This window comes from Schistocerca gregaria, chromosome 6 (genome assembly GCF_023897955.1).
Source record: "Schistocerca gregaria isolate iqSchGreg1 chromosome 6, iqSchGreg1.2, whole genome shotgun sequence".
Lineage (NCBI taxonomy): Eukaryota > Metazoa > Arthropoda > Insecta > Orthoptera > Acrididae > Schistocerca > Schistocerca gregaria.
In genome coordinates this window covers 55,540,326-55,566,825 of record NC_064925.1, presented here as the reverse complement: position 1 = coordinate 55,566,825, position 26,500 = coordinate 55,540,326, and the positions used below count along the sequence as shown (strand labels likewise).

At 38.7% G+C, this 26,500-nt stretch overlaps 1 protein-coding gene across 1 annotated transcript in view; it reads left to right on the top strand.

Annotated features, from left to right (window-relative positions):
• The window catches only part of LOC126278724 (protein FAM151B-like), a 371,546-nt gene that overhangs the window by 339,329 nt on the left and 5,717 nt on the right, over positions 1-26,500 (top strand). The window lies entirely within an intron of this gene.

The window sequence follows — 26,500 nt, the reverse complement described above, 5'->3', positions numbered from 1 at the left end:
GGGGGGGGAGTTGCAGGAGGTAGAGGGAAGGTGTGGAATGGTGATGGATAGTTGGAAAAGGGAAAGGAAGAGGATGAGATAGACAGAGAGAGTGGAAGGAGGAACCACAGAGGTGGAGGAGGTGATGAACATATGGAGGTGGGAGGATCAAGTGGTCAGATAGAAGGGGTAGGAAGAGGTAGACCCAGAGAGGAGGAAGGAGTAGATCCATGCAATATATGTGTTGAACATGTACATGTGTGAAGCCAGAAGGAAAAGGATATGTATATGAATGTTGTACTGGTGTCCCAGGTGAAATGATTGACATTCGGGGATATTACAGGAAAACTCAATGAAGCAAGAAACTTTGTATGGATATAAACCTAATTTCTGATGGTTTCTAAGATAGAACACATTTAATTTACATTTGTTTTTGTGCAAGTGGTGCACACATACAAGTTCTTTTGACACTTTATTCTAGACCAACCTATATAATTGGTTCCAACTTCTTTGAGTTATCTCCTGCCAAGACCATTCAGTGTGCATTCATCCATGCTGTGTTGTGAGTGAAGTCATGTGGGGCACTGAGAGTTTATCAGAGAGAAACATCAGTTAACTGTATTTGTACACACACTGGTTAAAACGCCACACATCTACACTAATGAAGAATATGCAGATATGGTTTATGTTTATGCCTTCTGAGATAATAGTACTCCTGATGCTGTTGAAGAATGTCATTAGCACTTTCATCCACATCATATTCCTGAGCATACAGTGTTTCTTAGAATTTTCAGTGCATTATGTCAAGAGGGTATTCTTCCAAGTTTCCAATTTTTATCTGAACATGTAGTTCAACAACCTGTGCAGGAAAAGCAACACATTGTTGAAATGGTGCAGCGTAGTCCTACTACCAGCACACAGTGACTTTTGGAGAATGTAGTGCCCCACAAACACATTTATGGTGAATATTACATGCAACTTTTACCCAATTCATATACAGTGTGTCCACAATGTTCACATTGGGGACAATGCCACACATCTTAAGCTTTGTGTTGATTAAATGGCAGTTGTCATTTATTTCCATTAATGATATTCATTGATAAAGCCAGATTTAGAGATAATGGAATCAACAGCTCAGGTACTTATCATCAATGGCTGCAAGAAAATCTACATACAACAATGGACATCAATTTCCAATATCATTTCTTGATCAGTGTTTGATGCGGCATGGTTGCTAATGTGTTCATAGGTCCAGGCTTGTTAGAAGAGTGAATTATGGAATAGAATTACTTGCATTTTTTGGAAAATTCATTTGTTGAAAGCCTTTGGCCACACAGACTACAGTTTACGTCCAGCATAGCAGAACCCCTCGATATTCTATGAGATGTTTGAGGGAACATCTCAACCACACTTACTTAATCGATGGCTTGGTCGTGACAGTACAATTAACTGTCCACTGAGATCACCAGACCTTACACCATTAGATTTTTGTTTAAGAAGTTAGATGAAGTCTTGAGGATGATGAGGCACTCAGACACGCAACACAACATATCCTCCTGAGAGTGTGCCGATAAATTGAAGTTAATGGTGGGATATTCAGATATTTATTGTGAAATGTACAGAAGCTGTTATGTGATGGGTATGATTATGTGATAAAAACAGATATTTTTCAGTTGCATTATTATGATAAGGATTGTTGGTACTCACCATATAGTGGAGATGCTGAGTCACAGACCAGCACAACAAAAATACTGTCAAAAAGTAAGCTTTTGGCCCACAAGGCCTTTGTCAAAAATAGATGACTCACACACACACACACACACACACACACACACACACACACACACACACGTAACTCACACCCACCTAACCACTGACTCTGGCAGCTGAAGCCTGACTATGAGCAGTAGCAGCAGTGCATGATGGGAGAGGCAACAGAGTGGGGCTAAGGAGGAGGCCAGGGCAGGAAGGGGGAAGGATAGCAGCGTAGGGGGTGGAGGATGGTGAAGTATACTGCAGGGGAGCATGCAGGGATGAGGTGGAGAGAGGGTAGGGCAGTGAGGTGCAGCTGGAAAGTTAGATGGAGGGAAGGGTGGAAGAAGAGAGGGGGGAAGACAGAAGTAAAAAGTGAAGTAAAAAGACTGGATGTTTTACTGGAATAGTGGGCTGTGTAGTGTTGGAATGGGAACAGGGAAGCGGCTAAATGCGTGAGGACAATGATTAATGGAAGTTGAGATGACGAGGGTTATGGGAACGTAGGATACATTGCAGGGAGAGTTCCCAACTGCGCAATTCATAAAAGCTGACGTTGGTAGGAAGGATCCATATGGCACATGCTGTGAAGCAGTCATTAAAATGAAGAATGTCATGTTGGGTGGCATTCTCAGCAACAGAGTGGTCCAGTTGTTTCTTGGCCACAGTTTGTCAGTGGCCACTCATGCAGACAGACAGCTTGTTGGTTGTCATGCCCACACAGAATGCAGTGCAGTGGCTGCAGCTTAGCTTGCAGATCATATGGTTGGTATCACAGGTGGCCCTGCCTTTGATGGAATAGGTGATGTTTGTGACCAGACAGGAGTAGGTGGTGGTGGGAGGATGTATGGGACAGGTCTTGCATCTAAGTCTATTACAGGGATATGGACCACAAGGTAAAGGGTTGGGAGCAGGGGTTGTGTAGTAATGGACGAGCATATTGTGTAGGTTCGATGGATGATAGAATACTGCTGTGGGATGGGTGGTAAGGATAGTGGCAGGATATTTCTCATTTCAGAGCATGATGAGAGGTAGTTGAAACCATGGTGGAGAATGGAATTTAGTTGTTCCAGTCGTGGGTGGTAGTGAGTTACATTCCTCTGTGGCTGGACGGTGAGACTTTGGGGGGTGACTGGAAAGATAAGGCATATGAGATTTGTTTCTGTAAAAGGTTGGGAGGATAATTATGGTCTATAAAGGCCTCAGTGAGACTTTCAGTATATTTCAAGAGGAACCGCTTGTCACTGCAGATGTGATGGCCACATATGGCTAGACTGTATGGGAGGTACTTCTGGGTATGATACGAGTGGCAGCTGTCAGAGTTGAGCTGTAGGTTTCATGTGGACGGAGGTACTGATGTAGTCATCTTTGAGTTGGTTGTCAACATCTAGGGAGATGGCTTCTTGGATTGAGTAGGACCAGGTGAAGCAAATTGGGGAGAAGCTGTTGAAGTTCTGAGGAATGTAAATAGAATGTCCTCATACTCGTTCCAGATTGCAAAGATGTTATCAGTGAATCTGAACCAGATCAGGGTTTTAGGATTCTGGGTGTTTAGGAGTAATTTCTCTAGATGGCCTGTGAATAGGTTGACATAGGATGGTGCTATGCAGGTGCCCATAGCTGTACCCCAGATTTGTTTGTGTGTAATACCTTCAAAGGAGAAGTAATTGTGGGTGAGGATATAATTGGTCATGGTGACTAGGAAGAAGGTTGTCAGTTTAGAATCTGTCGGGCATTGGTAAAGGTAGTGTTCAATAGTGCTAAGGCCATGGGCATTAAGGATGTTAGTGTAAAGGTATTTCAGATGAAATTTTGCAAAAATCACGTTGTAGTGTTTAGTAACTGTTGTGCAAGTGTAAATCTGACAATGTACTGAGTAATAAACAAAATAAATAACAACATAAATTCAATGTGTTCTATCTCAGGAACCATTTGGAATAGGGCATATGTCCAGATGAAGAAGGAGGAGAGTATTAGATCAACAAACATAGAGGAGGCAGGAGGAGACTGACACAGAGAGACAGGGGAGGAGGGAGTGGAGAGATAGAGCGGGTGCAGGAAGAGATGGAAAGAAGGAATACAAATGTGATGGGTGCCTTCTGAAGACTGCAATTTCCCATGTGACTTGCATTTTTGATTATGATAAATAAGCCACAGAGGCAGTGGATTTGGTATCTACATTTTTGTCTGACAGACATCTATACATTACATGCTCTGTGATGGGATACCAACCTGACTGTTGCTAGCTGTAAGGTCTGAGAACCAGGAATGATGGTCTGTGGTTCCATTTCTTTTTCACAGCAGCATGACTTGGTTGTCATCCATGGCAGCCTTACAGCACAGCAGTACTCCAATGATATTCTATGTCCCATTTTGTTGCCCTTCATGGAGAGCCATCCTGAGCTTACATTTCATGAAGATAATGGTCATCTGCACATGACAAGAGTTTCTACTGCTGGTCTTTGTGCTTGCCGAACCCTATCTTGGCCGTCAAGATCACCAGGTCTCTCCCCAGTTGAGAACATTTGAAACATTATGGCTGAGACGATCCAACTGTCTCAGGATTTTGATGATCTAACATGCCAGTTGGACAGAGTATGTGATGATATCCCTCAGGTGGGCATTCAGCAATTCCATCAGTATCAAACTCAATAATAGGCTGCATAAGGGTGAGAGGTGAACTAATGCATTGCTGACTTGCCGAACTCTTTGTGTTTTTCTGAAATTGTTATCATTTGTTTGTCTGTGCATGTACATCCAGCTTCAGGCTTCCATCCCATTTCAGTAATTCCTTTGTGATGTGTTTTTTTAGGTTATGAGTGTATATCATCATTTAAGATGTTGCTGAACAGTACTGGGTGGAATACAAATAGCGGGAAGAATAAATGTAGGACTCACCATGTAGGTAGGGAATTGAGTGGATGATAGGTATACAAAAGAGATTGAAATTGTTGCTGTGCTTGTGTGTATCTGTATTTCTGTTATACTTGGCCTGAAGAAGGATGCTTACTGAAAGCTCAACCACAATTTGAATCTTTTATATATGCTCGTTGAACAATCAGCACCTCTACTGTATGATGAGTAGTTATCTTCCCTCCTTCCATTACTTTCATTTCATTTTTTCTTGTTACCTGTGTTACTAGTCTTACATATTCTTTTCATGTACCAGTATGATAATTAATTCATGCCAGATGAAGCTATCCTGAAAATATCTACTATCAGCAATAACCGTAGTGACTAATTTTATAATTCTTATCCAGATTTATCTTCCAGATATAGAGAGATAAAAGATGTATTCATCACATAACATACAATTTCAAATAACTGTTGATTTCATGTATTGGAGATATATTAGGATTTTTACTTTTTTTCTGAGCTATTGCTACACAGTTATGTACTGCTGTTTCCACTGTATGAAAGTAATGTATAATTTCCTTGTTCAAATTGTAAAACTGTCCTCAAGAAATTCTCCAGTAGGATAGTAACACTTTTCCACCAGGCAGTATAAAATAATCTTTTCTGTGAACCTAACTCCATCATAAATATGTTGATGCATTTTGTTTTCTTGTAAATATTTAACCCTGTACACTCTGGTGTTTGGGCATAGAGTTTTAAATGGTATGTTGGGAATTTCAAATTCTCTCCATAGTGAATACTGGAGTTGTGGATGAAAGGGAAAGAGTTATTTGGCAATGTACATGTTCCATTGTTTTTTTTTAATGCAAAGGGTTTCGTAGCTTTTGCTGAATTTCCCAAGAAAATTATGCCATTATGAATACTCGACACATAGCAAGAGTGATAGACTATCTTTTTTATGTTAATGCTTGTGGCACATGGCAAAATATACACTGCAAAAGCTATGCTGTTAAATTTGTTTGCTAAGCAGTCTATATGTGCCTTCCAATTTAAATTTTTATCAATATTTAGGCCTAAGAACTTCATTTGGTTTGCTTCTGTGATAGCCTGACCATTGCAAGTCACTTTGTTCTAATAATTTATCTTCATATTGCATCATTTTGGTTTTAGATGCATTTAGTTTCAATCAATTTTGATGGAACCAAGATTCCAGTTTCTGTACAGTATTTATGCCACTTTCTAGAATTTTATCAGGCACCTCATTTTCAATTAGAGCTGACGTATTGTCAGCAAATAAAACTGAATGAGTGTCAGTAGCAAGTGGTAGGTCATTTATGTAGAGGAGGAATGAGTTGGGGCACAATATCAAACCCTAAGGGACTTCTTGGCCAGTTGTTTTGTAGTTTTAGGGATCATTTCTTGAATTATTTATTTATTTATTTATTGTTCCGTGGGACCACATTAAGGAGAAGTCTCCATGGTCATGGAACGAGTCAATACATGAAATTATAACACGATTGTAGAAACAGATAAAATGAAATATAAGAAACATATTCAGGTGACAAGCCGTTAGTTTAAATAAAGAAAATCAAGAATGTAACACTGGAATTAGCTTAATTTCTTAGCTCTTCCAGGAGCTCCTCGACAGAATAGAAGGAGTGAGCCATGAGGAAACTCTTCAGTTTAGACTTAAAAGTGTTTGGGCTACTGCTAAGATTTTTGAGTTCTTGTGGTAGCTTATTGAAAGTGGATGCAACAGAATACTGCACTCCTTTCTGCACAAGAGTCAAGGAAGTGCATTCCACATGCAGATTTGATTTCTGCCTAGTATTAACTGAGTAAAAGCTGCTAACTCTTGGGAATAAGCTAATATTGCTAACAACAAACGACATTAAAGAAAATATATACTGTGAGGGCAATGTCAAAATTCCCAGACTATTGAATAGGGGTCGACAAGAGGTTTTCAAACTTACACCACACATAGCTCAAACAGCCTGTTTTTGAGCCAAAAATACCCTTTTTGAATCAGAAGAATTACCCCAAAAAATAATACCATATGACATAAGCGTATGAAAATATGTGAAGTAGACTACTTTTCGTGTTGAAATGTCACTTATTTCAGATACTGTTCTAATGGTAAATAAAGCGGCATTTAGTTTCTGAACAAGATCCTGAACATGGGCTTTCCACAACAGCTTACTATCTATCCGGACACCTAGGAACTTAACTGTTCCGTCTCGCTTATAATATGCCCATTCTGTCTGATTAAAATATCAGTTCTTGTTGAATTGTGAGTTAGAAACTGTAAAAACTGAGTCTTACTGTGATTTAGCATCAAATTATTTTCCACAAGCCACGAACTTATTTCATGAACTACATTATTTGATAATGTTTCAATATTACACACAAGATCCTTCACTATCAAGCTGGTGTCATCAGCAAACAGAAATATTTTTGAATCACCTGTAATACTAGAAGGCATGTCATTTATATAAATAAGAAACAGCAGTGGCCCCAGCACCGACCCTTGGGGAACGCCTCACTTAACAGTGCCCCATTGGGACTGAACATCACTACCACTCTCAATATTGCAGAGAATTACCTTCTGCTTTCTGTTCTTAAAGTAAGAGGTGAACCAATTGTAAGCTACTCCCCTTACTCCATAATAGTCCAACTTCTGCAGTAATATTTTGTGGTCAACACAGTCAAAAGCATTCGTTAAATCAAAGAAAACACCTATGTTTGCAACCTTTTATTTAATCCATCCAAAACCTCACAGAGAAAAGAGAATATAGCATTTTCAGTTGTTAAGCCATTTTTAAAACCAAACTGTACATTTGACAGCAAATTATGTGAATTTAAATGCTCCAGTAACCTTGTATATACGACCTTCTCGATAACTTTAGCAAACACTGATGGCATAGAAATAGGTCTATAATTGTCAATATTATCCCTGTCTCCCTTTTTATAAAGTGGTTTCACTACCGAGTACTTTACTCGGTCAGGAAACTGACCACTCCTAAAGGAAAAGTTACAGATATGGCTAAGTACTGGGCTAACATACATGGAACAATATTTCAGTATTCTGCTAGATACCCCATCATATCCATTAGAGTTCTTGGTCTTTAGTGATTTAATTATTAACTCAATCTCCCTCTTGTCAGGATCATGGAGGAGAATTTCAGGTAACAGTCTCGGAAGAAATGAAATGATAATTAAATGGACACCCTAGCTGCAAACAGGTATTGATGTACTTCATTAGGGACATGTTGAAAATGTGTGCCCCGACCGGGACTCGAACCCGGGATCTCCTGCTTACATGGCACACACTCTATCCATCTGAGCCACCGACGGCACAGAGGATAGTGCGACTGCAGGGACTTATCCCTTGCACGCTCCCAGTGAGACCCACATTCCCAACATGTCCACACCACTACATTTGTAGTGCACCTAAGAGATGTTTGCCCATCATACTCATTACTCGTGGCAGATTAATCTACCAAGTCCCGTACGAGTTCAGGCATAGTGTGTGCACGTTCGCACAAGAAGGTCAATGGCCGGGAAGCCATATTTTAACTGTACATGACGATAGTATCTGTTCCTGAAAGAACAGTTACTGTAGATGACCATGCAGCTTTGCTAGAAATGAAATGATAATTAAATACACACTATGCCCAAACTCGTATGGGACTTGGTAGATTAATCTGCCATGAGTAATGAGTATGATGGGCAAACATCTCTTAGGCGCACTACGAATGTAGTGGTGTGGACATGTTGGGAATGTGGGTCTCACTGGGAGCGTGCAAGGGATAAGTCCCTGCAGTCGCGCTATCCTCTGTGCCGTCGGTGGCTGAGATGGATAGCGCGTGTGCCATGTAAGCAGGAGATCCCGGGTTCGAGTCCCGGTTGGGGCACACATTTTCAACATGCTTTAATGAAGTACATCAATCCCTGTTTGCAGCTAGGGTGTCCATTTAATTATCATTTCATTTCTAGCAAAGCTGCATGGTCATCTATGGTAACTGTTCTTTCAGGAACAGATACTATCGTCATGTATAGTCTGTATAGTCTCGGAACACTTTTTTCTACGAGCGCTATATGATTCCCTGTTCGGACTAGGTTTCTATTTAGTTCACCTGCTATATTCAGAAAGTGATTATTAAATACTGTACATACAGGGTGTTTCAGAAATGACCGGTATATTTGAAACGGCAATAAAAACTAAACGAGCAGCGATAGAAATACACCGTTTGTTGCAATACGCTTGGGACAACAGTACATTTTCAGGCGGACAAACTTTCAAAATTACAGTAGTTACAATTTTCAACAACAGATGGCGCTGCAAGTGATGTGAAAGATATAGAAGACAACGCAGTCTGTGGGTGCGCCATTCTGTACGTCGTCTTTCTGCTGTAAGCGTGTGCTGTTCACAACGTGCAAGTGTGCTGTGGACAACATGGTTTATTCCTTAGAACAGAGGATTTTTCTAGTGTTGGAATTCCACCACCTAGAACACAGTGTTGTTGCAACAAGACGAAGTTTTCAACAGAGGTTTAATGTAACCAAAGGACCGAAAAGCGATACAATAAAGGATCTGTTTGAAAAATTTCAACGGACTGGGAACATGACGAATGAACGTGCTGGAAAGGTAGGGTGACCGCGTACGGCAACCACAGAGGGCAATGCGCAGCTTGTGCAGCAGGTGATCCAACAGCGGCCTCGGGTTTCCCTTCGCTGTGTTGCAGCTGCGGTCCAAATGACGCCAACGTCCACGTAATGTCTAATGCGCCAGAGTTTACACCTCTATCCATACAAAATTCAAACGCGGCAACCCCTCAGCACCACTACCATTGCTGCACAAGAGACATTCGCTAACGATATAGTGCACAGAATTGATGACGGCGATATGCAGGTGGGCAGCATTTGGTTTACTGACGAAGCTTATTTTTATCTGGACGGCTTCGTCAATAAACAGAACTGGCGCATATGAGGAACCGAAAATCCTCATGTTGCAGTCCCATCATCCCAGCATCCTCAAAAAGTACTGGTCTGGGTCGCCATTTCTTCCAAAGGAATCATTGGCCCATTTTTCAGATCCGAAACGATTACTGCATCATGCTATCTGGACATTCTTCGTGAATTTGTGGCGGTACAAACTGCCTTAGATGACACTGCGAACACCTCGTGGTTTATGCAAGATGGTGCCCGATCACATCGCACGGCCGACGTCTTTAATTTCCTGAATGAATATTTCGATGATCCTGTGATTGCTTTGGGCTATCCAAAACATGCAGGAGGCGGCGTGGATTGGCCTCCCTATTCACCAGACATGAACCCCTGTGACTTCTTTCTTTGGGGACACTTGAAAGACCAGGTGTACTGCCAGAATCCAGAAACAATTGAACAGCTGAAGCAGTACATCTCGTCTGCATGTGAAGCCATTCCGCCAGACACGTTGTCAAAGGTTTCGGGTAATTTCATTCAGAGACTACGCCATATTATTGCTACGCATGGTGGATATGTGGAAAATATCGTACTATAGAGTTTCCCAGACCACAGCACCATCTGTTGTTGAAAATTGTAACTACTGTAATTTCGGAAGTTTGTCTGCCTGAAAATGTGCTGTTGTCCCAAGCATATTGCAACAAACGGTGTATTTCTGTCGCTGCTCGTTTAGTTTGTATTGCCGTTTCAAATATACCAGGTCATTTTTGAAACACCCTGTATATGCGACTTATCAGTAACACGGACATTCCCACTACACACTGATTCTATATCCCCTACCTGTCTCGGCAGACCAGCCACTTCCTTTACGACTGCCCATATGGTTTTAATTTTATCCTGAGACTTAACTATTCTATCTGCATACCACATACTTTTTGCCTTCGTAATAACTTTTTTAAGCACCTTACAATACTGTTTGTAATGGGCTGCTGCATTTAGATTGTGACTGTTTCTAACGTTTTGATATAATTGCACTTTGTTCTACAAGATATTCTTATCCCTCTAGTCAGCCACACAGGCTGCCTGTTTGTGCTAGTACCCTGTTTTGAATGTTCTAACGGAAAGCAACTTTCAAAGAGCATGATAAAAGTCTTGAGAAAAGCATTATATTTATCGTCTACTGTATCAGCGCTATAAACATCTTGCCACTCTTGTTCCTTGATGAGGTTTACAAATGTCTCTACAGCAAGTGAATCTGCTTTCCTAAACAGCTGATGACTATATTTAACACGTAATGCAACACAAAAATCTTTTAGAGTTAAAATTTGTGCATCATGATCTGAAAGGTCATTCACCTTTTTGCTAACAGACTGCCCTTCTAGTAATGAGGAATGAACAAAAATATTGTCTATGGTTGTTCTACTGTTCCCTTGCACTCTCGTTGGAAAGAATACGGTTTGCATAAGATTATATGAATTAAGGAGTTCTACCAGCATCCCTTTCCTTGCACAATCACTTATAAATTAATATTGAAGTCACCACATATAACTAACTTTTTGTATTTCCTATAAAGTGAACCAAGGACCTCCTCTAGCTTTAGCAAAAATGTTGTGAACTCGGAGTCTGGGGATCTATAAATAACAACAGTAAGAAGTTTAGCTCCACTAAATTTAACCACACCTGCTCAACATTCAAACACCTTTTCAGTGCAGTACTTTGAAACATCAATTGACTCAAATGGGATACCGTTTTTCACATACATGGCTACTCCCCCACACTGCAAAGAGCTCCTAGAAAAACTGCCAGCCAACCTGTATCCTGGTAAAGGAAGCCTCTGAATTATCTCCTCATTTAAGAAGTGTTCAGATATACCAATAATTTCAGAGTCAACATCTATAAGCAGTTCACTGACTTTATCTCTAATACCCTGTACATTTTGTTGAAATATACTAATTCCCTCATTAATCTGATACCTAAACTTTGTCAAAAGTGGTTTCTTTGTTAGAGAGACTTCCCTTAAGCAGGAATACCTATAAGCTGACTTCAATCTAAAAAAGGTACAACTCTAACACCCACAACTACCAGAATTTTCCCATGAGTGATCCCACCACCCCCACCTATGCTGTCACCTATAAGCTTTGCCAACCTCCCCTTTCCATACCTGTTGAGGTGCAGGCCATGTCTAGTGAAACCTGTCGTGCTGATAGACTCCACCAACACCACTGAAATGTGACTCATGCCCTCTGTCATCATCGCACCCCCAAGTCTCATGTTATTACGCCTGATGGCTGTATTAAGATGAGGCTGATCGTGACGCTGAAACAGTTCCACAAAATGCACATTCGTGTTGCCAGTCTGAGTGGCTATCTTTTCCAGGTCACTATCTATGTCATACTCCCCATCCCCATCAATACTATTACCAGCCCCACCCACAATCACTACCTGATCCTCTTTAGTAAAATCCCTACATAACCCCCCTATGTTAACAGTCACCTGAGCCAATCCTGCATTAGGCTTCACAATGCTGGTGACCTGGTACTCACTCCCCAAAACTTCCTGCAACTGCTGGCCTACACCTCTACCATGAGAACTACCTAACAGCAGAACCTTCTTCTTTCTCTTAGACTTTGCAACTGTCCTAGCCACCGTAACTGCTGAGGTCTGCTGCATACTTCCTACATCTACAGCTACTAGAGATTCCTCTCCACTAGACTCTGACAGTTGGTCATATCTATTACAAACACCAATAGTAAAACTATCTGAAAATCTCCTTCTCCTAGCAGATCTCTTGCCAACAGCCAGCTCCCATTCCCCAACCCCCTTCTCCCTCCTCATCCTATCTAGCTCATCCTGTCCGTTTTTCAACTGCACCTGCAGGTCTTACGCTCCTGCTCCTCTATTGACTTACTCTTGCTACATAGAATGCCCACTGGCTTCCCCACTGCATTCCCCCCAGTGAAAATACTTCGAACAAGTCTCACACCGCAAACCACTACTCACGAACCTACGGCAAAGCCCATACTTCTCACTCATGGTAAAATTTTTCAGTTATTGAAACAAGAAAACAAAGTTCCGCTACTACAATAGGAAGATGTTAAAAACTGACTACCATAATCACAAACTTGCTCTACAAGGGAAGTAACTACTATTATTGACACTATTAATCAACAACAAATGAGAATATAACAAAATACTAACACAGAAAGAAAATCAAACTTCTAATGACACAGTAACGAAACTGAAAGCAGTTCGCAAAAATTTCTTCTGAAGTTATTTCACCGGAAAACACTAAGAACACCGGTTGAAGACTACTAAAGTTCCTAAATAAACTATTACACACAAACAATTAATTAGTACTTAGCTTTCGATGTGCCGCTACAGCTGTAACTGGTCAGTGTGGAATGTAAACATGGTAAGAGGTTAAGTTGCTCTATACGAAACACTCACAAATATCAGGTCACAACACAAGAAAGGCAGAGGTGAACGAAGAAACCACTAATAAGTCACTTATATAGTAAATATTATCACAAAAACCGTTAAAATATATATCTGAAACCTAAAAATATATAAAAACTTTGAGAGCGATCTCACACGCAGTCACGCGCTTATGACGTAAGAAGAGGTAATAATTACTCTTTGTTTGCTATCTGTTAAGCAAATAGTGAATTATTGTAAAGCAGTGTGTCTGATTCCATGTGATATGTGATTTGTGTAAGAAGTAGGGAGTGGCTCACTAAAACTAAAGTTTTTGTAAGATCACAGAATATTCCTGTGAATTTTCTACCCTTATCTGCTGAGGAGCATGTCTTCTGAGAAAACTTGTTGTTACGGTTACAGTGATTTTTACTTGTTGGAGTCTGAGCTGGTTTTTAAAAATTATGTCATTTACAGTAAGACATTTTTGAATTGGTTTTGCTGCAACCTTTTCAAACACTTTAGAAACTACTGGCAGAAGAGAGATAGGATGGTAATTCCCCATATTTTCCATTGATCTTTTTTTTTTTAAAAAAAAAATATTATTTTATCTCAACATAGTTTAATACATTTGGAAAACATCCTTGCTCAATATATTGGTTTATGGTAACTGACAGTGGTTGTGAAATGATATTATACACACTCTTGTTTACAGATATGGGTATTATGTCCCACTCAGAAGAGGTTTTGTTTTTCAAAGAAAATTTCATTTTCCACATCCCTTTGGGTGATTTTTTCAAAGAGATTGAAATATGTGTTTGGATCACATTGTCTAGGTAAGCTGTTATATCTACACCTGACCTCACAACTTTTAAGAAGAATTCATTGAGGGAATATTAGGGAATGATTGACAAGAAAATGAGAAAGGAATACAGTAGAAGCAGCATGGGTAGCCTTGAGAGATGAAATAGTGAAAGCAGCAGAGGATCAAGCAGGTGAAAAGAAAAGGGATAGTAAAATTCTTGGGTAACACAAGAGATACTGAATTTAATTGATGTAGGAGAAAATATAAAAATGCAGTAAGTGAAGCAGGTGGAAAAGTATACAAACATCTCAAAAAGAGATCGACAGGAAAAGTCCAAAATGGCTAAGCAGAAATGGCTAGAGGCCAAATGTAAGGATGCAGAAACTTATATCACTGGGGGTAAGATAGATGCTGCCTACAGGAAAATTAAAGAGATCTTTGGAGAAAAGAGAACCATCTCTATGAATATCAACATCTGAGATGGAAAATCAGTCCTAAGCAAAGAAGGGAAAGTAGGAAGGTGGGAGGAGTATGTAGAGGGTGTATACAAGAGCAGTGTACTTGAGGGCAATATTATGGAAATGGAAGAGGATGTAAATGGAGATGAGGTAGGAGGTATGATACAGCGTGAAGAATTTGACAGAGCATTGAAAGGCCCCAGGAGTAGACAACATTCAGTTAGAACTATTGATTGCCTTGGGTGAGCCAGCCATTTGGTGAGCAAGATGTATGAGACAGGCGAATACCCTCTGACTTCAAGGAGAATGTAATAATTCCAATTCCAAAGAAAGCAGGTGCTGACAGGTGTGAAAATTACTGGACTACCAGTTTAATAAGTCACATAAGTCACAGTTGCAAAACACTAACACAAATTCTTTACAGTTGAATGGAAAATTGGTAGAAGCCTAGATAAATTAAGGGGAGTAGGCAAAAAAATCAAATATATGCCTATTTTGTAGTGCTCATCTTCCTGAATAGTTTGATGTATAAAACATATATATATGAGAGATTACAAGGCACATTATTTAGACTTACGTGTACCAAGATACAGTGCCACACCCCTTTGAACAGCTTCTTCTGTCATATGTAAGTGTATTTCTCTCTGTAGAATTCAGATGTTTATATTTGCACCAGAGATTGTCATACATGAAACAAAGGACCTTGCAAATAAAAACTTATTGAAGAAATATCTTCATCACGATACCCAAAGCCCAAATGAAAGTTTTAACCAATGTGTATGGAAAGGATTGCCAAAAACCATTTTTGTTGGAAGAAAAGCACTTGCTGTTGGTATTTACGATGCAATTTCATGTTTTAATGATGGTGTGCAGAGCACGAAACATGTTTTAGAGGAAATGGTAACTAAGTGCGGAGTGAACTGCATGAAAGTTTTGTATGCAACAGACAGAAAGCGTGTAGTAAAGGCAGATAAATCGTTTTTGAAGGTGATAAAATCAAGAATAGTGGATCATAGGAATGTGAAAAGGAAGAAAACTTATTTAGAAAATGAAAAAGAACCTGCCTATGCTGCTGGACAGTTCTAAAAGAATGCCAAATACAAGCAGAAACTTTGACGGCCTTTTTCCGTAAAATACAAATTTCTGTACTTAGGTACATGTAACATTCAAAATAAATAACCTTTTACTTTCAAGCTTGGTATGGTTCTTAAACACAAACTCCTTAATGCAAAACTATAGAATTTGAGTTTTTCAAACAATGGAAAATCCAGGCTGAAATGTAACAATATTCTGGGAAATAAAGTTGCTACTCATGATATAGGGGAGATGCTGACTTGCAGATAGGCACAACAAAAAGATTTTTATGTTGTGCCTATCTGTGACTCAGCATCTTTGTTATATGGTGAGTAGCAACTTTCCTTCTCAGAATATTGTTAAATTTGAGTTTTTCTAAACATGAAGTTTAAAATGTAAGAGCTCATTCATTTTTTCACAAATTAAATAAATTCTAGAGTTTTATACACCTGTAAATATGATTTGTGTGCTATGCAAAATTCATCGGAGAATCTCTAATACTTATGAAGAAAGGTGTACCTATAGCAACAAATGCAGCCAATAGTAAGTGAAAAAATGATGAAATTTCACATGTAAAAAAGATTTATTTTGTTACATTCTTGAACTTCCACTGCTCCACTGCTATTTGTGTGAATATTGAATCCTTCTTGGCCATACTGACAAAGCTCTATGAATTTATTTGTAAAAGTCTAAACAGTGGAAATTAAAATGTCCTGTGGTGCCTCTTCTGCTCCAAGTCAGCCCATTTGATGTCCTACCCCTTCAGTCCTACATTTATAGCATTTGCAGACTTAGAGAAAGCTATTGACAATGTTGACTGGAGTGCTCTCTTTCAAGTTCTGAAGGCAGCAGTGGTAAAATACAGGGAGCAAAATGCAATTTACAATTTGTGTAGAAAGCAGGTGGCAGTTATAAGAGTCGAGGAACATGAAAGCCTATTCCAATTGTTATTTAGTCAGTACATTGAACAAGCAGTGAAGGAAAGAAAAAAAAAATTTGGAGGAGGAATTAAGGTCCAGGGTTTACTGATGACAATGCAATTCTGTCAGAGACCGCAAAGGGCTTGGAAGAGCAGATGAACAGAATGGACATTGTCTTGAAAGGGGGATATAAGATGAACATCAACGAAAGCAAAATGAGGGTAATGGAATGTAGCCAAACTAAATAAAGTGATGCTGAAGGAATTAGATTGGGAAATGAGACACTTAAAGCAGTAGATGAATTTTGCTATTTGGGCAGTGGACATTGTCTTGAAAGGAGGATATAAGAAGAACATCAACAAAACAAAACGAGAATAATGGAATGTCGCTGAACTAAAGCAGGTGGTACTGAGGGAATTAGATTAGGAAATGAGACACATAAAGTAGCAAATGAATTTTGCTATTTTGCTAGCAAAATTACTGATGATGGTCAGAGTAGAGAGGATGTAGAATGTAGACCGACAATGGCAAGGAAATCATTTCTGAAGAATAGAAATTTGTTAACATTGAGTATAGATTCAGGTGTCAGGAAGTCTTTCCTGAAAGTATTTGTATGGAGTGTAGCCGTGCATGGAAGTGAAACATGGGTGATAAACAGTTTAGACAAGAAGAGAATAGAAGCTTTTTGAAATGTGGCACTACAGAAGAATGTGAAAAGCAGATGTGTAGGTCATGTAACTAATGAAAAAGTACTGAATAGAATTGGGGAGAAGAAGAATTTGTGGCACACCCTGACTAAAAAAAGGGATTGGTTGGTAGGACACATTCTGAGGCACCAAAAGATTATCAATTTAATATTGGAGGGAAGTGAGGAGGGTTAAATTCATAGAGGGAGACCAAGGGGTGGATATACTAACAGACGCAGAAGGATACAGGTTGACGTAGTTACTCTGAGATGAAATGGCTTGCAGAGTAGCATGGAGAGCTGCATCAAACCAGTCTTTGGACTGAAGGCCACAGCAACAACAAAATCATGACTTCTGTTTGATTTTTACTCGTTATGGAGTTCCCTTTTTCTGGCACTAAATATTTTTATTCCTATTGTAATCCACTAAGTTTATTGCTTACTTCCTTTTGCCAAGATCTAGGAGGAAAAGATTCATTAAATATATCTAAAAAGGAATTTGTCATAGTTTATGATGCTTGGGCCATAGTGGTCTACAGGCCAGAGAACCGTACTTAGTTTATTATGGAATAAATACATATTTCTTTTGCTGAAATTCCTTTTTATATACATTTCTGGAGGCTTTAATTTATTTACCTATGGGAGCTCAATAAACAGAGCTGGATGAGCCAAAATAATTATGTTTAAGCGGAACTTGTTTTCATTTTCAAATAGGTAGTTTGTAATATTATTGTCAATGCAGTTCATTGATTTGCCATTTTTTCTGGTGCATTCAGAAAAGTTTAAAGTGAAATGAGATTTCTCTATTAAGACAAAATTTTTTGGAACCACAGCTATCAACTAACACATTTAAGTTGAAATCTGCTACAATCACATTTCTTGCATTCTTTCTTAAGCTTTCCTAGCAGGCATAGGAACTTAGCTGAGACATTTTTGTTGTACCACATACAAGAATTATGTAAATTGGTATAATCACCTTATTCAGACTACTTAATTCTATGGAGAAACTCTCAAACATATTCTTTTTGTTTAAATAATTTAAGTCTTCTCTTACTTTATAACTAACTGAAGGAGCAACAAGAATGTAGGAGCCTCTTCAAGATTTGTTTCTCCTACAAAAACTGCTAGCTGCCTTAAAATTATTAATACCGTTTAAAATTTGTAAACAATCTTCTGTTAGACAGTGTTCATTTAGGCATATTATTTTGATATTTGCACATTCTGAAATTTTTGAGTATTTGAGGTTTGGTGGTTCTGCTGTTACACTGCTGATATTCCAGTGCATCAGTAGAGCATTTTTGTTTTTGACTATGATTTCACTTGCATCACCTCTTTGGTATCCATACTTTTTTTTATTTTTGCATGTGTTCCTGTGCTTTGTCTCCCCCATCATTCTGTGTCAGTTTCCCTTGCTTTTTATGATTTCACACACATCTGTGAACATTTTACTAAAATTCGTAGAGGCTAACCTATTGAGGTGTAGACGACCATCCATCCCCAGACATTTATTATTTAAAGACTTGATTGGGTCAGTAAACACTGCGCAAGACTGTCACATTGTTCTCTGATACCACCATTTATCCTATTCACGTAAGTATCACTTACCAATCTTCTGTGATTAATTGCACCAAATACCAGTCTTGAGATTGCGTACACAGTTTTTGCCAACATAATCAGGTTCCGTGTTTCAGTGACTATATCTTCCTCACTGCTGCTGTGGGTGGAGTTTCTGGCCACACAGGTTGAAACACATTCAAGATTCTCAACATTTCTAGTTTTGTTCGCATTCTCAGTTGTAGTTTTTAACACACTCAATATGTTTTTAAAATGTCAGTTTAGCTGATGAGATCAAATTCCAAGTCAAACAGCAATCTTGCAATCTGGCACAACAGCATTTTTAACAAAGAATTGCCTATTAACAGGAAATCATTTTTGTCACCTCCTTTCTTTGATGGACTGACAAGTTTGTCCTTTTTATTATAGCTAACCATTTTCCATTCATGTTTATCCCTTGCTGTTCCACTGACTGACTTCTCTGTAATGTTATTCATTGTACCATTTGCATGTGAAATTTTATCATTTCACTCACTAAAGTATCACTGAAACCTTAACTTAAAATGCACCCAGAGGCGTAACTCAGTGAGAAAAATCTGTAAGACTCATCATGATCATCATCATCACGATTTTTTGGTCCATTCTTATCCATTACATAATTAAGTAGTAAACTGAATGTAGGAAAAGTCAAACTTGAGAAACAGTTGGAAGAGGGAGGGGGGGGGGGGGACAAAGACAGATTCCAAGTAACAAATGGTAATGGTAGAAATTATCCAATGGCGTTTCATTGTTCAAGAATTCTTTTACTGAATAAAAGCACTGTTCTATCTGAAATGACTTAAGATTATTTTCAAAGGAATTTGTAATGTTGCTGCTGTTTTCAGTCACTAGGTAGGCCATTGAAAAATTAACTGTTATCTGTGTACCACTTTTCTGACATAATACTGTTCTAGGTTGAGACATGTGGATATTACAGCTGTTCCTTGTATTGTACCTATAGATCTTTTTTCCATAGACCCCAGATCTGTTTACAAGATACTTATATTCGACTATTATTTGATATCTACATCAAATAAGCAGATAAGTTGGTTTGTAAGAAGCCTTAGCATTTTCACTATCTGACATGGTGCTCACCATTTTGAGCCTTTTTATTTAAATCATAGTATGTTAATTTTGATCAGTGAAGGCAGTTGTTACTTTACACTATCCTTCATTTGCACACATTTAATCTGAAGTTAAAATGATAAAATTAATAGGAAATTTGACTTTTAAAAACATCTGTTGCTTTATCTGTAATACGAAATAGCTGCTGTTTGACTCCTTATTTACTTGACTGGACTAATTTCTTTTTTAGACTAATAGCTGTGTATGTACTGTACATAGATGTCTGTTTACAATGAATACTGCTGCTGGGTGTGCAACTGACAGAAAGCAATAAAACTTAAATCTATAGAGCCAGACAATTTGTAAGAGAAGGGACAAATTAGGCAGGTTTTTAATTTTCTTTGAATTTGTAGTGACTCTAGATTCGTTGATTTGTCAGATGGGAACCTGTTTTAGATCTTTGCACCAGAATACAGAACCCAACTCTGAACAATAAATTTTAAGGTAAGTTGGAGATAAAAATCATTATTGTCTACATTGTGGTAATGTAAATCATAGTTTATGCAAATTGATTTTTATGATTAACAAAAAAATAATGTTTGGGAGTAAATAATGGGTGAGAGATTGTGTTGATTCAAAGATATTGAAAGGAGCCTCTTTCGAGTAAGATAAGCTATTACTTACTTTCCACAGTGTAATGCTTCATTTTGAGAGAATACTTCATTCGCTTTTCCTGTATTGCTGTTGGCTATAATTTCATTATATTACAGGAGTGAAACAATAAAAAAATTAAAAATGTAAGTTGGAAAATCAACCCAGTGATAGATAGTTCTAATTACCAAACTAGCCAAACTGAGTTTCATGATTAATTTATCTCTATGTTTAATTTCAAACTTTTTATTTCATTTTGTGCATAATTATTGTTATTATTTTCTGGTATTGGCAGGTCAGTTTTATTTGTTTATTTTGCATTAAATGAGATTATTTCAAATGAAGACTTGAATGGCTTGTTGTAAACAAATTATAAGCTTGTTGAGATATGGCCTGTGTTACATCTAATTTGGTGTGTTTATGTCATTGATTAATATACAAAATACAATGGAATGAGTCTGTAATTGGAGGATATCGTCTTACCTCCATTTTTATGTGATAGGAAGTAACCAAAACTTAATTATCACTCCTGAAAAAGTAAAGTTATGTAATTGATTTTTTTGCATGCACTTGTCTGCACACTTTACATGCATGCACATTGATATCTGTGAACCCCAGTACCATAGGACACTGCTACAGGAGTCAAATAAAATGCTGCAGCTCATTGATAAAGTAATCATGTGGCAGTAGATATTGAATGTATACATAAAACGATTTTTTACCTGACAGTGATTCAGATACCCCACTTAGCATGGACATAGACATGTCTAAGTACTAAGGCTGTGAGAGGGGCTGTGGGCTGCAATCATAAGTGGAGCTGCCACTGGGATACATTTGGCCCAGGCTCATGGTGTTGCTCACTCCTTGCTGAATTTGTAGCTGTTCATATTGCACCACTGCACAGCCAAGCTGACTTAGTGTGTTTCCTGTCAAGTGATTAATTTTGAACTGTCGTATTGCTGTGCTGACTTGCTATGTCTGAGACTTGTTAGTGCTTCATTCACTCAATGAACTCAGTCTATCATGTGCATATAGGAATGTGTGTTCATTTCCCTGTGGTTTTGTGCACCTGCTGGAGCAAGTGACAATAATACTTTCTACCTACATTGTAGAGGGTAGAAAAAAAGGGCAGGATTGTTTGACCTATGGGTAAGCTACACAGAAATGCTGAAGAAACTGAACTGGCATACTCTTGAAGATAAACTATCTTCAGAAAGTCTATTTACAAAGTTTCAAGAACTGGCTTTAAATGACAACTCCAGGAATATACTACAACTGCAACTACACATAGCTTCTGTAGGACTGTGAGGATACAGGATTACTTGCAGCACACATGGAGGCATTTAAACAATATTTTTTCCCAGGCTCCATGGTACAAAGGGATATACCCAATGACATACACTTCAGAGTGGCTTGTACAGTACAGACATAGATGTGGATATGGCAGTGAAGTTTTTAATGATGGAGTTCTTGCATAAATATTTCCCAGTTCACTTACCATGTCAGATTCAGATAAAATTCCAAGCTTTCAGTGATATGCAGCAACATCTTTGTCACGGGATGAAACTGACTGTTGTGAACTCTCAATGTTCCCTCTTTTACACCCACATAATAGCATCCAATTGGCTGGATTATGTCATAATGGTACGTAAAGAGGTGGTGTGCTCTAGGTCCAAAGATTTTGCTTGCACTCTCTATTAAGCATTGCCTGCAGAACCATTCATTACATCAGGTAGTGAACTGCAAGAAGTATTCCTCTGTGTTTTTTCCTCATCAAGTGCACACTTCCATGCATTGCTAAGTGCATAGCCAGTGTCTCTACTGAAGTTGTTTTCACAAAGTCCCAGTGGTTCAAAGCATGAACAAGTATTGAAACAAAATCTTGTGCTTATTTAACACACTATGCTCCACCACCATTGATTTATCCAAATGCTTGTGTTTCAGGTGGCATTGATGCTCTTTGCAATGTTCAGCAACCATCCGTATAGACTAGCCCACGTAACTATTGCCACACTTGCATATTCTCGGCACTCTCAGGCCCATATTACCTTTAATGGGTCGTAACATTTCTTTAATTTTTCTGGGGGACCAGAAGACTGGTCTGATTCCTTGCCTGTTTAGGACTCTACCTATCTTTCTAATTGTTGCACCATAGAATGGAATCTGCACTGTGTGACGGTCCTCTTGGCTTGTTTGAATTGCATTGCTTCTCGGCTTTCTCAACAGCTGTGGTCTAACATCATAAACAAAACACCTATTCCTTCTAAACGCCATCTTCAGATGCTTAATCTCAGAACTAAGGTGGTCCATGTCCAATATAGCTCTGGCTCTGTGTACTAAGGTGTTCAGCATAGCTTTTTTCTGACATAGATGGTGAAAGTTACACACGTTGAGATATGGATCTGTATGTGTTGGTTTTCTTTCACAGAATGGCTGAGTCATTAATCTGATTTCCATTTAACACACACATCTAGGAAAGGTAACTTGCCACCCTTCTCCACCTCCACCGTAAATCTTATGTTGGGGTGCAAATGATCAATGAACTGCTACAGTGCTTCACTGCCATGCAGCCAAATTAAAAATGTGCCATCAAAATATCTGAAGAGCACTATTCAACACTCTTTCTTCACAACCTTCCATGAAAAAGTTTGCTATGGCTGGAGAGTATGGCAAAGACATGGGTGCTTCATCAGACATTTCATAATAATTTCCACTGTACAAAAAGTATGTGGTTTTCCAAGTGCGCCAAAATAATTTCAAAAATTCTGGGGAGAAATGAGTGTCAATTTGTGTGTTGATGTAGATAATTTGTTTTCCTTATTTTAAAGGAAGAAGCAGTGTGACAATCCTCACTGAGTTGGTGGAAGTGTGGGCAACAATGCACCATCTCATGAGACAGTAGTTAGATGTTGCAGATGCATCTAGACTGGCTGTGGAATGGTGGCCCATAGTCATGCTGCAAAAGTGAAGTTTGAAGGTCCTTTGACTAGACTAGCTTCTGTTCTCAAGGAGTTTGTTATTTATCTTATATTTTGACTTCCAAAATCCATTTTATTCATCCAGCTACCACACACTTGTGTTGACACCAATATGCTCCCATTGACCGGATGATGCTGGTTTGCTTGAAATTGCTTTTACAAAAATTTCTGAACCAAACACAAAACACTGAAATGTCCAGGATGTTATAACAACAATATGAGAAGAATAAATTGCCACTCACTGTATAGAAGAGGCGTCAAGTCGCAGACAGACATTGAAAAGATTACTAAACTTTCAGGAGTCAGATAAAAAAGTCCTTCTTCAGAAACAAAAAATGCACACACACTCACACAAGTACACAACTCAAACACAAATAGGTGCCATCTATGGCAACTAGGCAATCGAGCCCAAGTAGCGGTAGATGGTAGGTGGCTCTGTGTGTGTGTGTGTGTGTGTGTGTGTGTGTGTGTGTGTGTGTGTGTGTGTGTGTGTGGTGGAGGGGAAAGGTGTTTATTCTGATTCTTCGAACTTTTTTGTCTGAAAATGCCTCATTTATGTGGTGAGTATCAATCCATTCTCTTCATGTTGTTGAAGCAAGTATGATGCCTTCCACCTAGCTATATCCTATTAGAGAGTTCTCCACACAGCAGAATTTTAGCTGTTTGTATCTAGCCATCAAAGCTCTTGCTGACAGATTAAGCTGTAAGTGTTAGGCATACTTGCTCAGTTTTTGAAACTTTGTTCCTCTGTGAGATCTGCAGCATCCTCCTGAGACAGCAGAAATGAAAACTGTTCTGTCTGTGTTATTATATCATGATGGTTGTCTGACTTTCACTGTCATAAAGAAGCAGACTGATTGTACGAGCCTCAAACTTTGTTATTTTGACGTGGGGAGATCATGTCAACAGTAGATCAGGAGACTCTGGAGCCATATAGTGATCCTGCATATATATTGAAGACAGGAGTGTGCAAGCACATCAAAAAGACCCATGAAAAAACCTTTCCAGTAATTGTTTGGTGGAAAATACCTTCATCTGCCTTTGCAGTTACTGCAGTCCTCCTTCCACTCATAAAATATGACAATTTTAACAACACATAGGGTCAGTGGAATGTATCCCTCTTCCAACCAGAGGCAAAGAGGTGCATTCAGATGTTGAGGTGGAGCAGATTTTCTGCTTTTTAAGTTTCCCCTAAAAATATTCATTATCTTACGAAGGCAACATTTAGAATGAAATAAAATATTTACAGTTGATGGTAGCACAGTTTACAGCTGATGGTAACACAGTGCTCTTGCAAAAAATTGCATAGAGGTAAAGCAGGTCATAATTTTTCACAAGTAGGCTTTTCATGTCCTACTGGCTGTAATCACATTTATAGCAGTCCTACTCTCAGGGGAATGACCAAACAAATTTCAAAAGGGATTAACATTTGAAACACGTGGCTTACAACAGAAAAAGAATATTTGTACAGAACAGATACTTGAGGTATAATCATAGATTCTCCAAATGGCAGTTCAAGTATTACAGTGTTGTTGTGCTTATGTTTCAGGACATTTAACCTTTAATGTTGCATGTTACTAATAGTAAAACAATAACTTTTTGTAAAATGTGAAACATGTCCTTCATGGCATAAGAGAATGATGTTTTGAATTCTGTCTCTGAATCTTCACCAGAAATGGATGGGAAGTCCTATATTCACTATAAAAATGTTTAGCAAGTAGCAATGTAGGTTACATTAGTCCTATGCCGCTTGTTTTAAGGACCAGTCAAATTCAAATGAGACAAATGGAAAATAATAAGTAAACTGTTTATTATTTCAAAAGTAATCATCACAATTTTTAAGACATTTGCTACACTGTAAGACAAGCCGGTCAATGGCTTCATGAAAAATGTTTGCACTTCTCTACAGAACCATGACTGTACCCAGGTTGGCACCTTTTCATGTGAAGCATTGCAGCAAAGTCAAAACAACCTTGGCATCATATGAGTGGGCAGTATCATGCAACAGAATGATGCCATCCATCAACTTTCCTGAGCATTTGGACTACATGGGGTGCTTCAATTTTTGGAAATTGTTCATGTACATGTACATTGTTCATGTAAATTTATTGTGACACTGTGAACCAGAAAGTCAATGAGCAGCAGGCCCTTGCAGTCAAAGGAGGAGGAGCTTATGTGACCTATTGTTTCAACTATACTTCATAAGTTTTGCTGAGAAGCTCTTACACATCCTCCGTACAGACCTGATCTCTCCTCATGTGATTTTCATCTTTTTGGAGCCCTGATGAAAGACATTCATGGGTATTGATTTGCATTGGATGAAGAGATGTGCACCTGAGTAAAACCATGGTTCCATAGGCAACTACAGGCATTTTATCCAAGAAGGTATAGACTGGTTGCCTCACAGTGGGGTAAATGTATTGACAGTTATGGTGATTACTTTTAAAATAATAAACAGTTCACTTACTTTTTTTCCACTTGTCTTGTTTATGTTTGATTGCCCCTCTTACATAAGCAGATCACAATTTCTGAAATACGGAGAGGTTGGAAGTGACAGCAGAGCTTGATGATGAAACCATATAGAGACACAGATCATGTAATCGGAGTGGGGAAGGAAATTGGCTGAGTCATTTTGATGCAGATTATCCCCACATTAGCCATAAGGAATTTAGGAATGGCTGGGTGGGAAACTGAACCACCATCCTGCTGAATCTGAATCCAGTGTTGTACCACTGCACCACTTCACTCAGTCTAGAATAGCGCAGTTACTCTGATGCTGCCGTTCACTGGACCTTTTATAGCAGAGAAAGTTTAAATGCTTGCATAAGTAACAATGTGTATGGCAGATGAGGAATGTTTAGTTACAGGTCACCGAAAGGGGAACATAGAAAGCAGGAGTGATATAAACTTTAATGCTGATGGAGGGGAATAATATTTTCAAAATCTGGGCACGAGGGATGTAGCACAGCCAGGGCACATACACGTAACAGCTTATAATAATAAATATTTTTTGTACACAGAGCGTACAGTATCCTATTATTCTTATATTTACAACCAGACAGCAGCAACTTAAATTCTGAAACTGGCAACCTGTCATCATCATTTGCATGTACGTACCAAAATGATGTATTCCTGCACATATTGTTTAATAGTATGACAGATGATATTTTTTTATTTTTCTATTTGTCTTCTTAGTTTTCTTATTTGTAACCTGCTTCTTAAGGAGTAGGGGGAATGATGTGTGTGTGTGTGTGTGTGTGTGTGTGTGTGTGTGTGTGTGTGTGTATGCGCGCACGCGCCTGTGTGATTAATTTTATCTGTATATT